General features: G+C 50.7%; 1 long non-coding RNA gene across 1 annotated transcript in view; it reads right to left on the bottom strand.

Moving 5' to 3' along the window:
- Positions 1-9,210, bottom strand: part of LOC118173941 — a 19,403-nt gene extending 10,193 nt beyond the window's left edge. The window contains exon 1 of the long non-coding RNA XR_004754457.1: positions 9,030-9,210. This is a non-coding gene — a long non-coding RNA (uncharacterized LOC118173941). The remainder of the gene's footprint in view (positions 1-9,029) is intronic.
- Between the last annotated feature and the right edge of the window lie 6,593 nt (positions 9,211-15,803).

Genomic DNA, 15,803 nt, shown 5'->3' with positions numbered 1-15,803 from the left:
GAACCCTGCAGGAACCCTGCAGGAACCCTGCAGGAACCCTGCAGGAAGGCCGGGATCGTCGCACTCGGGGCCGTTCCTTCCAATCACATGGTTTACCCTCAGGCTGGCTGGTGGCTGCTTCTTGGCTCGGTGTTTGTGTCCCAGCAGAGCTGGTGTGGAGGCGGGAGCACCGCGCTGGCAGCCGTGCGGCCACGCACCGACGCCTCCTGCCAGCCAGCTCACAGCAAGCTACTGCTCGTTTGCTTTGTGCCGTGTTTCTGTGTCTTCTAAGTCACCCCTACAGACATCAAACAGGATTTGGTTGCACGCCTCAAGATACCACACTGATAATGAGCGGCTGATGGGAGCAGGCAGCAGAGCCGGGGCAGCCTCTGGGCAGGGCTCCATGCCTCAGAGCCACCCATCAGCCTCGGAAAAAAAACCGTCAAAGCCAACACAGAATACTGCTTAATCCTTTTTTTCTTCCTTTTTTTTTTTTTTTTTTTTTTTTTTTCCTCCTTCGCAGGGTTTCTGTGCCCGATCAACAACAAAGGAAAGTTCCTGCTCACATCAATCAGCCTCCAGCGCTGTCTGGGCTGCGCAGCCCGTTCAGAGCCAAGAGGAAACCAGACACTCACAAATACCTGTCCAAATCAGGCTTGTCAACATGACAAGCCCTAACAAACAAAAAGAGTCGCCTGGAAGCTGCAACCCTTCCTTCTCAGGGCCAAACACAGCAATGTTCCCGGGCTCACCAGCAGTGCCCAGCTGGTCCTGCCCCGCGGCTGCGCTCAGCGCCTGCAGCACGGGCAGCAAGGACACCCAGCACCGGGACTTCTCCAGCAGGGCACGCAGCCAGCAGCAGCTAGGGACAGGACCCTGAAGCCAAAAGCTTATCCATACTCCAGCCGTATTACTTAAATAAAACAATAGTTAGTCCTCGGAGCTTGCTTCCCTCCTCCCCCCCGCCCCATGTTTCCATGGTAAAAGGACAGACGTTATCAATGAGGTCTGCTAAATATAATAGATACAAATCATCTCACGGAACATTCATTCAGGCTGGGTTTTGACCCTTGATCCAGATCCATGTGTACACTTGGTTCTAAACAAAGGAGAACAGGCAAGATAAATCAGTGGGGCAGGCATACTCCAGCAAATAGATGCCTTTTTTTTTTTTTTTTTAAAAAAAAAAAAAAAAAAAACTGTCTCCACTAAATTTATGTGTACATTGGCTAGAAGACAGCATTCTGCATTCTCCAAACATACCAAACAAAAACCGAGCCAGTGACGTGATTCTTGTGATCAAGGTCACAGGCCTGGGACTCTGGTTTTGCTGGAGCATGCATCTGAATGCTGAACCCAGGACAGAGCTCAAAACTTCATTTAACATGGGGTAAGTAGTAAAAATTCAAACAATTTGCTTAGCAGAATGACAAGCACTGAGTGAATGCTTTCTCTTATATGAATGAGAAAATTCAGAAGGTTTGAGGGCTCAGTGAGCGTGTCGTTTGGAGGAAGCTGCACAGAGGGCTGCGATGCTGCTGAAGGCAAAGGCAAAGCTCCCCTCACCCCGACTTTGCTCCATCTCCTTTGGGCTACCCCCGACCCAGAGCTGGGGCAGCTCAAACAGAGGAAAGGGAGGGCTTGCTGCTCAAAGCCTTCTACCAAAAGAAGAAGTTTCCCAGCTGAGGCACTCACCTGGGGCATCAGTGCTTTAAAATAGCAGTCATGACGCTGCGATACCAAACAGCGGCCACTCCTTGCGCGCACGGCACGCGAGGGATCCGTGCCACGGGACGTGGGCAATTTCTCTCTGTACAAGGAAATCAACATAAAGGAAATACTTATAGATTATGTTGCTGACAGCAGAAAACCTGGTGTAGCCCATAAATCTATACTTGGACTCTCATCTTCACCAGTTGCATGTGTACCAACCAGGGCAGACTGCACAAACTGTTAACCCAGCAGCTCCGACGCCCGCCCTCCCTGCTCCCCCCTGCAGGCTTCAGCCAGGCACGACACGGCAACACGGGTGATTTGAGACAACTCATTCAGGGAAAAAAAATGACTTTCTTCTCACTGGTGTATGCTGCACAAAGGATAAACAGGATAAAAAAAGCCACAGGGAATGCCACACAAGTTCCCTATAGCACACTGCATGCACTTCATCTGCTGGAACTCACAAAAGCAGTCACAGCCGCAGGGTACCTGTTCACGCAGCTGGCTACGGAGCAACACTGCAAGGGAATATCTCATCAGCACTATTAAAATAGGCTGCATTTTATTTTCAGACCAGCTTCTAGCCTTCCATGTAACCAGATGGATGTACAGACACGTTCCCTAAAGTGGCTCCCTTATCCTGCCCGGCGTGCGTGCTGCGAGAGCAGTGCCTGTGTGCACGAGCTGAGTGCACGCATCGCCTCTCCGTGCCCGTGAGCTAGTTCTATGTGCACTGTAGGTGTGATATAAATTAAAGATCTTTAAGAGACAGAAGAGTCTTCCAGAGCACCTTTATGCACAGAGGGACCTCCCATGTTTATGCTTGTTGCAGGCTCATCCCACACCATGCTTTTATTAACCACAGTGCTTCAGAGGAAGATGATGCAAGTGCTGCATGCGAAGTGTCAGCTATTTTGTACGGCCTGTTTATTGTATCAGAAAAGGTCTTGCAAAATAGAACAGCTGCTGTCATATTTACTGACCTCCTCGGAAGGCTTTCGTCTCTACCTTTCTCTTAGTGAGGAGGAGGCAAAACCACCAGGATGCAAAAATGCGTGCGTGTTGGTGGAGTGGCACAGCCCGGAAGCCCTGTCCATGAACCACGATCATCCCCCTCTCGCTTCTCATGGGTCTGAACTCCAAGGGTCAAATGGATAAGACAATCGTTTATCTTTATCTAATCTCTCTCTGCTGCATTATATCTCTACACGAACGCATGCGGCTTTCTCCATGGCTCAGTTAAACGCTGGTTGGGAGCAGCAGCGGTCACGCTGCACGGGGTGCAAACAGGGCTGGTCCATCTACTGTTCGACACTGCTGAGGAGCGTAGGTGGCATGGCTGTCACCAGGAAAGGATCGCATCGGGGAACTTTGATCCATGCAAATAACGCACGTGAAAGTACACTGTCAGCCCATTTTCTTTTATGTAGCTGGCAGCTACCCTTCTCTCCGAAGGGGCATGAAGTCAGTTCAGCCTCATCAGTCCCAGCCATCTCCATCGTCACTAACCTCAGAGCAGCCTGCTGCGTCCTGCCACATTACAACATACCAACAAAGAAAGGATTTCAGGCTAAGCACAACACACTGATAAAAGCAGATGCACGTGATAAGTAGGAACTATGCACATGCATAACAACCAGGTAAGATAACAACAGACCTCTAAAAGCACAATTATTATTAAACAAAACGGCGGTGTGGCATGGCACGGTCAGCTGGGGACCTGCAGCGTGGCCGCTCCAGAGGCAGCGCAGGGGCTGCAGCAGGGCACAGCAGAGCCCCCCCGTGCAGCCCCCCGGCGGGCACGCTGTGTGCCGGCGGCATCAAACAGCCGGCAGCGCAACCTTTCTGCTGCACGACCCGTCTGGGAGCTATCAGCTTGTATTGCCCCCTGGAAATCATTAACTCTCCAGCCAAAAGTCTAGGCAGACAGACAGAAGCACAAGCGGGGACCGATAAAACAACTTTCTCCAGACTAGAACTAAACTCCCCTTTCACGTACGCTCTCAGGGTGGCATTGTGTCGCTGCCTTCTCCCCAGCAGTGACTCGGTAACTCCTGTGGTACACAAAAATCACAATGAGATGAGCAGCTGGGGCCGTGCTCCCACCCAGGCAACCTGAGGGACCTGCTGGCACGGAGGGATGCTGCTGCAGCACCATGGGCACAGACACACAGGGAAGGCTAAAGCCAAGTTAATAAGGCACACTGACATCACATTAAAACCAATTTCGTGCTTCCTAAGACAAGTCCTGCCTGTCCTTTTTAACAGGGGAAGGGAGAGGTGAAAGCATGGGCTCAGAGTTGATTCCCCCCGGGACCTCCCCGCCCCGCACACGCCAGCAGCGGGTGAGGTGAAGGCTGCGATGTGCACGAAGCCAACCACCAGACAAAGCCGCCGAGCTGCATCCAGCTGAGAGGAGGCACTTCTTATTCAGGCAGCACTGCTACACCTGAATTGGTTTCAGAGGAGCCTTTTCCTGTAACGAGTGGCACGTCTGGTTCTGCAGGCCTCCTTCTGCAGGCCTCGTCTGCTCATTTCCTGAGGGAAAGCAAGGTGTCACACACAGCGGCAGTCAGGCTAACCACTGGTGAAATAACTGTGCCAGAAGAATGCCATTTGTGTCGTGTAACTAGCACAAAGCCTCCCTAAGCAGGGTTCACTTCAAACAAGCCATTTCACTTTTCTCACTGACAGCAGAGGCTGATCTTGTTCCAGAGCTGCTGAGCAGGGCCCAGCACCTCGGGGACCCTAGTGGAGATTGACAGGCTCGTTAGTGGAGCAGTTTAATACGCTCAAGAATGAAATTTCTGTGCTGCACAGAGCAAGCTGGGCAGCCAAAGGCAGTCACAGGAGCTCAGCATCACGACGAACGCATGGCATGGCAGTGGCTGGATGGCACCACGCAGACGGAGCTTTCTTGTGGCACCCCCGGGGCCACCCTGCCCTCTGGCCCTGGCAGCGAGGTCCTGGCCCCACGGGAACAACCCATCCCAGCCCTCCTTAATCCTACAAACAGCCCCTGCTCAGCCAGTGCACCTGAGCTAGAGGGAAACTGCTTTCCCTCCTGGCCAGCAGGGAGCCAGCGAGGGATACAGCTCTTGGGATCTCCCTCGTCCTTTCCTTCAGTCAGATTCACCTCTGCTTCCTCCCCCAGTCCCAACCCCTTCCACCTCCTCCTGCAAACTCAGCCCAGGATCCCCGCTGCAAAGTTATTTGCTTTTTTTTTTTTCAGCTAATGCAACTGAGCACTCTGCAGGATGGGGCTGTATTTGGCAGGGCTCCACAGCTGCTGCGCGGTGATAAGTGCGGCTGCCGCGGCAGCCTGCCTTCCCCTGCAGCAGCTCAAGATGAGACAGGAAAGGGTGGGATGGGTGTCAGCACGAGAACAAGTTGTGACAAACAGGAGGCTGAGGCTCCTGACTTACCAGAGATGCTGAGCAAGCCATCGCACCTTGTCCTGGGAGGGAACAAAGACCCGCACAGCTCCCTGGCACACACGATGGGTCCCAGGGGGGCACAGACCCTAAGGCAGCTGTGGTTTGCATGCTTTGGTACACCTTTCTCTCCAGCCATGCTGCAGACCATGTACAGGCTCTTTGTTGTCACACAGTAGAGCTGAACCCAACCTCTAGCCCTGAGAACAAGCTCAGCACAGCTGCAAATGCAGCGGCTTCTGTGCAGGGCCCTAGGACCACTGGGAGATGGGGCTCCCATGGGAGAGCTCAAAGCCGCTGCTGGAGGCTGGCTTTGGCTTCCAGAGCAAAGGAATGGGCAGAAACAAAACTGAGCCGTGCCCAGGCTGCCTGAACCAGGGGCTGGCAGCTGGGGATTTGGGCTCCAAGGGAAGGAAAGTCATTGTGGGCACAAGCTGGCTCACGGAGGCCTTGCAGGCACTCCCTTGTGCCTGCCAAACAGCGTGGCTATTGTGTGCAGCCATTATTGGGATTAAATAAGAACAGAGAAACATTCTGTTGAGGACTGACAACTGCAAGCTGCACTTCCAGCACGCAAGGGAAGAGGAGATGAGAGAGGAAAAGAGACTGAAAGGAACCATGCACTTCTCCAAGCATTCAAGGCAAAGCTCTGGCGCAAGAGTTTGGTCCCAGGGTGGTAAAACTAAGCTCAGAGCTTCACGTCTTCCTGACAACTGCACCCAACAGCATGGGTAGGGCCAGCAGCCTCCTACCCTCAGCCTGAGGTCCTCCTGCAAGACCTCTCAGAGCTGCTGATCTTCTCCCAGGAGGGGACAAGGAGAGAGAAGGCAGGAGGGGGATGGCACTCTGCATTTCACTTGTTTCACAAGATGGCTCGAGCCGTGCTGCTGCCCAGGCCGGCTCCCAGCCCTCCAGGAGCTGCACACCCGGGGCCACCCGCGCTTCTCGTGGGTGCCACCGCCCTCTGCAGTCCCCGGGGGAAGGCGCAGCTCGCCGCCACCAGCCCTGGGCTTCCTCTCCTGCGGCCCCTGCCTCGTGTCTCGTCGTTCCCACCAAGTCTCAGCCCTGAAGGAAATTCATCCGAGCACACATCCACCCGCTGGGGGAGTGGTAGGGACCGAGCTGGGGTACAGAGAACACAACCCAGTGCCCCCACACGTCCAAGGGCAGGGCTTGGCCACCCCTTTCCTCCTCCCATGCAGTCTGGGGCGAGCCTGGCTCAGATTAAAACTGCTTATTTTAGGCTCTCTTTAAAGTCAATAAAGGCTCAGCCAATTTTATGCAGAACAACCCCCATCCTCTCCCACGGCCTTGCCTTGTTTCTGCTCCCCACTCCTGCAGCCGGCGGCCGTGCAGCTTCCCCGGCCGCGTCCTGGTCCTGCAGCGGGGCAACAACAAGCCCCAAAGCACCACGCATGGCCTCGAGGGCTCTGCTCCGAGCTCCTGCTCCTCTGGGCTGCACGGGCAGACCCCAAGAAATGCTCACTGGGGATGCTGGGTGTGAGGAATTGATTTTGCCAGCTCGCGTGGTGCTGACGGGACTGACCACGGCCCAAACACGCCGGCTGTGCTGCTGCTCCAGCAGCTACCTTATCAGATAAAGATTTCTGCTTTGAGAGTTCTTTTTAGTAAGCCGTTCATTGTTACATATAAAATCTACACAGCTTTCCGCTTGGTTCTAAAAGCGGAAATAGCACGTTTCATTTTGGGGCTGTATTAGCACGAATGCTGGAGTGTTTGCTTTGCAGCAGCACGTTAATCACAGAAGCAGCCTGGCCTGTGGCTTGTGTGCAGAGCAGAAAGCAGAAGATAAGACAAGCATCTGCACTGAGGGCTCCGGCATCGGGGCTCTGAGACCAAGGCAGCCCCCTTTGATCCCCCCAGTGCCACATCCCCCTGGTGCCCTTTGCCTCTGCCCCCAGCCGTGCAGAGCAAGCTCCTAAAAGGGCAGATGAACCTGCTGTTATTGCACAAATGCTGTGACAGCACCGTGGAGGTGAGGACGGCAGCGAGGCAGGGCTTGTTCCCAGAGGAGGGCAGCTTGGGGAGAGCTGCAGCCTCCAGGATTCCCCATGTGGCTGACGCCTGCTCTGGGCACAGCATGGAGCCCCTGGCCGCTCTGCAGCACAGACTGGTGCTGGTTTCCAGGGCCCAATAACCTGAGCAGGAGAAGCTCGTGGGCCAAACTCATCCAGCGTTTATTTCTGACAAAGCCTGTGCAGTTTTCCCAGTGATTAATTTGTAGCTTTAGTTTTGGAATCGCAATGGGCTCAAGCAATTTTTTTGCTCAAGCAAGTGCTCTGCCTGAAAACTGACGTGCCCGAGGCTCTGAACAGCAAAATCCCCAAACTGACATAATCACAAGACACGCCGGTAACACGAATACACCTCCATCGTACCGTGTCTCCTTCCTGTACGAGATGAAGACAGCCCACTCGCTATTCTGCTTCTCATCAGGTAGCAGCCCTAAGCCTGGCATTCCCTGTGTGCAGCTAAAATCCTGCTCTGAAGACAAAACTTACCTCAGCAGCTCCTCTGAGCTGCTCCTTACCAGAACAGCTATTTTGGAGCCCAGAGCCTGCTTCAAAGTCTTGTTTCTTGAGCTGAGGCAAAGAGCACTGAATGCTACCATTTTAGTGCCCATCCTAATTTTCACTTAAATTTCAGATGACATCAACAAGCGCTTTGTATATCCAAACCTCAGCTCTCTGCGAGCTCTGGTGCTGCTCCAGGCACTCCTGCAGAGCATCCCTGCCCCTGCTGCCAGCACCCTTAGTGGTGCCGTGCCCCGCAGCCGGGCTCCCACGGCTCCGTCCCACCACAGCACGAGGGGCTCTCAGGGTGGCAGAAAACCCAGTAGGCAGATGCAGCCACATGGTCCGAATGATACATGTGAATATTTGCTGAATAAAAAACCGCCTTTCCCAAACAGGCTCTCGGCTGTTTGCTGGATGGGGTTTTTCTTCCCAGCTGCAGCATCCATTTTCAGGCCCAAGCAGCCCGAGCTGGGGAGGGCTCTGTTCCCAAAGGGAGTTCGGGCAGAGAGCACAGCTCTCGCCAGAGGAACAAGCTGAATTTCATCTGCCAAAGGTAAGGGTAAAGCTCCGGGCTTTCAGCTCTGGCCACATCAGCCTCTGGGGGACCCTGTTTGCGCCCCAGTGGTGTTTACCAGAGCCACAAGTAATGCTTGACCTGACGTAGAACAGAGGGAAATTTAGCTTTTGGTTCATTATAGTCTGTTTAAATCAGCTTATATTCATGCAACAGATCTTGTCAGAATCTGCTCTCCCTTCCCAAACTGGAAGCGAATTCCTTGGGTTCTGGGCTAATTCCTTGCCCAAAGCAGAGGGCGGCTGCGCTGCTCCAAGGAAAGGCCACCAGAGCCTGGTTTGTCCCTGAGCCAGCCGCCTCGCCTTGCCTCCCCCATGGCCGGAGCCCCACACCAAGCACAGCAACAAGAACCAAGCTGAGGCAGGCGTCCAGGGAGGAAAACCAGCTCAAACACTCAGGGCTGGCAGAGCTGTAACCCCCCGGGAACCCGAGAACGGGGTCCTGCAGGGGCACGGGGCAGCTGGGCTGGGTTGGGGGCTGCGGGGGGCTGCAGCCGGGGGCTGCCCCAGCCCTGCTGTTGGTTCTCCCACCCCCGCCGTTATTTCCCCACCCTGCCCTTTCTCCTCCCGACCCCGCCGTTATTTCCCCACCACGCCGCTATTTCCCCCAGCCTGGGGCAGGCGGCTGCAGGGGGGGGCGGGCGCTGCGGACCCCTGGAGCTGCCGCCCGCTCCCCGCAGCCCTCCCGGAGCATCCCCGGCCTCCTCCCCAGTCCCCCGCAGCATCCTCCCAGTCCCCCCCCCCCCGACCTCCCCCCAGCCCTGGGCCGGCGAGAGGCGCCCCTTACCTGCGGGACCCCGGCGGGGATGCTGCGGGTGGTGCCCGTGGGTCCCGCTCCGCAGTGCCCCGCGCTGCGCTTTCGCTTTCCCTTCGCTCCCTTCGCCTTTCGCTTTCCCTTTGCCTCGCTGCCGTCGCCGATCCCTCCCGGGCCGCGGAGGAGGAGCGGCCCCGGCTGCCCCCCCCCCCCGAGCCGCCGGGCAGGGGCAGCCCCGAGCCGTTCTGTGCCTCCCCCCCCCCCGAGCTTCTTCCCAGCCGCCCGGAGCCCGGCCGGGCCCCGCAGCGCAGCCGGCAGACCCCTCAGATCCCCCCCAGACAGACTCGGGACCGCCCGGGGGGCAGAAGGAGCCCGCAGCCCCTCTGCCGCTGTAAGGGGGAGATGCATGACCTCGGGGGGTTTGGAAAATGCAATCGGAGCCACAAGATTTCTGATGGGTATGGGACAAGTAAGGAATAAATCGAAAAGAAACGGATTTGGTTCGTCCCGTGGTCAAAGCACCAGGCAGCTGCTCTCAATTAGATGCCTCGAGAAGCCTCACTTTACCTGGGAGCTGACCAGGATGGAGCTTCCCCATGCCAACAGCCACGGCCAAGGGCAGGAGAGCTGGGCTGGGGCTTTGCACAGGCACCAGCACAGCCCCGCTCCTCCTCGGCAGTTGTGCTGCAGCCCTCCGGCCATGATGTGTTAATGACTGCAAGCTGTAAAGCTCTTTTCTTTAGGAATTTAATCAGTTACCTGCTGTTCTTGGGCATTTCCTTCTGACCACTCCTACCACGTGCCTTGGTAGCATTAATTTAGGAGCTAGCAGCAGGTGCAGTGTTGAACTGCCTGGTTTCTCAGGAGGCAGGCGATGGAGGTAAGGCAAGGTTTGGCGGTAAGGTCTTGGTAGAGTAAGAGGCCAAAGGTGTACGGTGTGAGTGGGGCTGAAAAACCACCTCCCTGCAGCTGTGGATGCCCTTTTCTACAACCCGCGTAGCAGTAGAAGAACTGAAGTGACCCAGGTTTTAAAGATCATTCATAGAGCTGGGCCTGAACTCAGAGGAGCTATTTCTTCACAAGATAATTTTTTTTAATTATTATTTTTTGCACAGGCACCAAACCCTGATTATTGAAGAGGAAACAGTGCAGGGTCCCCGCACTGTTTCTTACACCACCTAGTGTCGGACTCGGCTGACCCTGCCGGTGGTGCTCCTGCTTCTCTCCCAGCACCGAGCTTTGTGCGGCTCGTGGGAGGGAGCCCGCTGACACCCAGCAGCACCGTTCGCGAGGCAAACGCTTCCCCTGCCCCTCTGATACAAACACGTCAGTATCGCTGTAGAGAAACTTCTTGCAGTCCCTCAAGGATGTGCCATTTCTAAATACGGGTGGAATTACTGGTCCCGTGGCAGCGCCTACAGGGCTGTAACAAATGAGGTAGCTCTGTTATACGAGTAACACATTAAAACACGGTGTAAAAATTATGAGAATACTTCATTTTAAAGAGAATTCCAGATACGATTTTATTCATAATTTTACAAACAACAAGCATTTTTCTATATATATAAAAAAGTGTAAGAATCAATTTAGTTACAGCTAGGAATATTTACATTTTTAGAAGAAATTTCCACGTGTTTTTGTATACAAAGCTGTGGCCGTCACTAGGTTGAAGTACTCCCAAAGGCACGTGTAACCAACGTGTTATGCTGCCTAACCTGATTCTAAGCTTTAAGAAATTGGTTTGCAAGTTAAGGCCCTATTCTACAAATAGCGAAATACAAGGTTATTCGGAGACAGTCCCAACAACTCCCGCAGGTGCCTGCTGTGCATAGGCCGCTGGAGAGCACAACCGAGACCATGAGTCACGAGTGGCTGTAAACGGAGATGGATGTAACTCACGTCCATCTCGGGTTCCATGAGATCAGCCGTTCAGTATTGGTATCACTGTATCTCAAAATGGAAGTCTCCCAGAAAAAAACTATTTTTACAACGTAGTTCGGTACACAGAGAAAGTTGTAAATAATGCTCCTCCTCACAGGCAGCAGGCTGAAGGCAGTTCCGTGTAAAACCAGGAAAGGGTTGTGCGATTAAAATAGCATGAATAAGCATTCAAAGCCCAAGCCTTGCCCTGACTTACTGCAGCCCCATTCCCCAGTCTCTGCACCACCTCCCTGTGCTTTCTTCTTTCCAACCGTACTTTGGAAGCACGGGAGCAGGTGTTCACACCTCCTAAAGTGCCGTGTCAGAAGTGACCCAAATCTGCCTGTTTCTGAAAGATAAAATACCAGGTAATACTGTTGTGAGGATTGCATTCCAAGGCTGGAGAGTCGAACCAGAAAGTTCTGTGAAATAAGACTGTTTTGCATGCACAAGTGACTGAAGTTAGGGCACCTTTTGAACTAACGGTATTTCCACTTGCATGCAAGGAAACCAAAGTCACCGGATTGTGCAACTTGCCCAAGGTGATGAAAAGAGTCAAAGAGCTGTAAATGAAGACACCCCAGCTCCCAGGCCAAGGCCTTAATAACTGTTTTCCTTGGCGAAGATCCCGTAATGTGCACGGTTCTCTAGCAGCAGATAATTTCACCTAACTAGAAGCCTCTAAGGCTGTAACAGAGGTCATGGGCATCACAACCATTCAGTCTGAAGTTATAACAGCAGTCCATTTACAGAAGGGTCTCAGAAAACAGGTCCCAGTCCTGCTTCACATCCCTGTAACACAAAGTGACACGCCAAGAACACGTCTATAGGGAAATACCACCCCGGGCAATACTGTTTGGAAGTAAGCCATGTCTGACAAGGTTGCGGTCAGCAAGCACCATCCAAAACTGTGGTACTGTGCAGCACCAACACTTTATTCCACAGATGCCCACAGCCACAGTTAGTGTTGCAGATCTGACTCTTTGCCAGGACTGATGTCACTCTAACACCTGCTAACTCCTGGTTCAGTTTGTTTAATCTGCTCCTTGCACAGACCACATCACCTGCCTGTTGATGCTATTAAAATAGTCCCTTGGGTTCTTCTGGAAATACTTAGTAGCTGGATTCTGACTACACACTAGAACAAGGAACTTGTTTTAGAGATAAGATAGAGACACATTCATCGCTAAAGTAAGTTCCTTGTTTTAGGATCAGTGCAGGACAGCAAAGTAAACAGAAAACAACCCAGGATGCTATATTAAATACATTGTTTCTGACTCACACTTTTTACTTTTAAGATTAGCAAGGAAGAAAGTGTATATTTTGTGACTCAGAGCTTGCCATTGTGTTTTGCAGTGTTAGTCATAACCAGAAAACTCCCCAATTAGGTTGCACCAAAAATAAACAAAAAAAAAAAACAGCCCTCATTTAGTAAACATTAGAATACTTAAATATTCAAGAACAAAAGACTCACTGTCAGGCACATACCTGGTTGAAACAGGGGATTAAAAATAACAGCTAAATCAGATGTTAGATGGACTTTAACAGGAATTTCTATAATAGGTCATGTGTCAGGCAAGCACGTAGCTTGTATCTTACATCTCAGGATATTTTCTGAAGCACTTTACAGGAAGAGGCTATGGGACACAGTTGTTTACATTGGCAAACTCATCACAAGGAAGTTGCAGCTAACTGTGCTTTGCCTCAAATTCCTGTGGTGATCACATTTCTTCTACGACACAAAAAAGCAGCTGCTTCTGGATGCTCCGGATCCTATCAGTTTAAAGGAAATAAGGCTTACAATAATATATTTGTACTGAGTTTGTTGCATATGTAAGAATGTGGTCTAAAATTTTCCAGAAAAGGTGCAAGGTGCGAAACCTGACAGATTCTATCATGACTTTTGGATGAGGGATGTTCACACCACCAGGAAGCCCGGCTGATTCATGCACGCTCCTGACATTTGTTTGCTCACTTCAAGGCCATTAGGTGATGTGCAGTGAAGCTTGCAAAATTCAGGCTCTCAACGTACACACCATTTTCAAATTATGCACGGCGTTTTAAACTCCTCTGCCAAGTGCCTCTCTATCTGTCAAACAGGAGTGCAACTGAACCTGCTGGAACTTTGGGATTTCTCTCCTCAGCAGAGCTGACACTATGACAAAATAAGCTTCTCTGTATCATTCTGTGGCCTGGTGACACTGGCCAGCTTCCTGCTGCGTCCAGAAGTTAAAACACTGAACAATGAGGTGAGAAGATGCAGGGAAAGCAGAGCAAGCCCTGCAGCTTAAGACATCGGTAGGAAGAGTGTAAAACACAAACCCAAAGACTGCAGTCTGTGCAGAGTTTCTGCCTTCTTGCTTCCCAGATGAACAGTCTGGAGGGCACAGAACTGCACCAAGCCAGCTGCTGCAGCCCGGTTAGCGAGGACAGGATACGGAGTACTGGTAATTCAACTCTTCAGCTGCACGAACCGCTGCTGCACCCAGAAAGTAAGGCCCCTAACAGCTTTGACTATAAAGGTTCAGGTTCTGTTTATTCAGCCTTTATAAGACAGGACAAAACACAAACAAGTGCCACGAGATAAATGCTTTCACCATACACATCTGTCACAGTATAAAGTAACGCAAGTTGAGGATGGCACAAACGAGACTGTGTATGTGTAACTTGTACGTATTTAAAGAAACACAGGTAGTGCCAAGGGTGCTTCTGTGACCCAAGGAATAATTTCTTGGCAAATTTTCAACATGATTTTTTTTTCTTTAAGAAATTCACATGTGCAATTAACATGAGGTAAGTGAAGTAACAGACCTCATGGAAATCAAACCGTTGGCACTTGAGAATCAAGAACCGGTGGTCTCAAACATATTGCAAATGTTGTTCTTAGTAAATTTCACCATGAGGTCAACGGAGTGGTGTGGATTATTGATAATGTGTATGTGCATGTATGTAGAAAGGACAGAACAAGGACAGGAGAATCACTTCCATCATCCAAAATGGCACAGAACATTTAAAAAACAAACAATTCAGGCAGAAAATTTCCAACACTCATCAAAAAGGAAGAACTCCAAACTAACAACAGCCTCTACACACACAGATGAAACCTTTTGCATCACTTAAAATAAATACAGCCTCAAATCAGGCCACATTCCAGTGTCAGATGTAAACAACTTCATCAGACATATATAGTTGAAAACCAGCATTGGATTCCAGTGGGTTTTGTGAGCAAAGCTTCAATGCTGCAAGTATTTTGTGCAAGACTATCCTTTCACTATGCCGAGTTAAAACATTTCAAGTTAGAATTCCTTCTCTAAAATCTTTCTCTGCATCTTTCCGAATCTGTTAACAAATTCAGCACATGTAAAGTCACTTAAGATCACAAAGAGGCACGTTTTCATAACCTTTACTATAATAAATAAGTTTTCTGTCCAGAGACAGAAGTCAAGGAATCAAAACCAATTAGCAGCTTTTTCTAGCTATTTTAAATTCTTGATGGGCATCAGCTCTGGAGAAGGCTCACTGATGAATCCAGGTGCTCTGCTAGCCCTTGAACTCATTTTCAAGTATTGTTCAGCTGAACTACACACTTACAAAGGGTTGACCAGATATTGTTCCATGGTACTAATGCATTAAGGCGGCTGAAAATCTCATTGAAGGCTACACAGTATTTATGGCCATATAAAATGAGAATGTATGGAACACAGTGCTTAAATTTATAAATAAGGTTAAAATTGCAGGAAGAAGTGTTTCCACTAGCCTGTTCTAGAAGGAATATTAGAAGAAAAGTCTATTTAACTTTCAATCCATCAGGAAGCAGACAGTTTGAAAAACTGTTTAAAAAGCTGTGCTCTTAAAAATCTCTGGATTTTCTTCTTCATCCTTTGAATTCCTTGTAGATGCAGGCCTGTATTCCAATCTGGAAAAAATAAATAAATGAGAGAACAGAAGAAAAAAGCCTTTGATATCCTGAAACCTACTTGACATTACCGACTCCTAATTTTAATATTCTGCTGACTTAGTTGGACAGGTCCCTTTCTAACAAGGGGTGTGTGCTTATGTATCATCTCTGATTAGAATCATGGCAGAAGGCCAAACTCCCAATGATTTTTTTTAGGTTAGCTGAACTAAATTGGAAGAATTCAGCCCTTCGCCAGTGCTTAAATGACTTTAAGAACCTAGAAAAGTAAATTATTTCGTAACAGTTTGATATTGCAGAATTACTGAAAGCATACAGACTCAAAATAAAGCCCATTTAACTAACAATAAAAAAGCAAATACATAAAGCAAAGCACTTTTACAAATGCATTCCTCGTGTACTTTTATCCAGCCCTCACAGCAGATTAACAGATTTGGAGCCTAATGAGGTACATTTTACAATACACACTTGGGAAGAGGGACTAGGCTCGTAGTCAAGGTTTTGCATCTTCAGCAGAACCATTAACTAAATTACCAAAGCCAGTTGTGTACCTGACAATACCTACGCAAGTCCTTCTGTCTTCTCAGAGCCACAGGCTGGTGGGAGGCTGGAGGAAGCTCTGGGTCCTTCTGGTCCAACTGCAGCTCAAGCAGGGAGGGTTACCTGGTGCTGCTCGCCCAGGAGTATGCATCCAGACAGCTTCTGAGTATCTCCAAGAATGGAGACCCCACAGACTCTTTGGGCAACCTGTGGCAATGGTTTGCCACCCAGACAGCACAAGTGTTTCCTGATGTTCCTGTGTTCCAGTTTAGGACAAGAGGCAATGGGCGTACCACTGGGCACCACTGGAAACAGCCCGGCTCCATCCTCTTTCACTCTCCATGCAGGTATTTATATACCTTGGTAAAACTCCCCTGAGCCTTCTGAGCATTGGGATGGACCAGTCCTGAGCTTGGAGGAGGTGATTCTTG

Source organism: Oxyura jamaicensis, chromosome 13, assembly GCF_011077185.1.
Source record: "Oxyura jamaicensis isolate SHBP4307 breed ruddy duck chromosome 13, BPBGC_Ojam_1.0, whole genome shotgun sequence".
Lineage (NCBI taxonomy): Eukaryota > Metazoa > Chordata > Aves > Anseriformes > Anatidae > Oxyura > Oxyura jamaicensis.
Note: the sequence above shows the minus strand (reverse complement) of the source record. Positions and strands in the feature narration are given on the sequence as shown.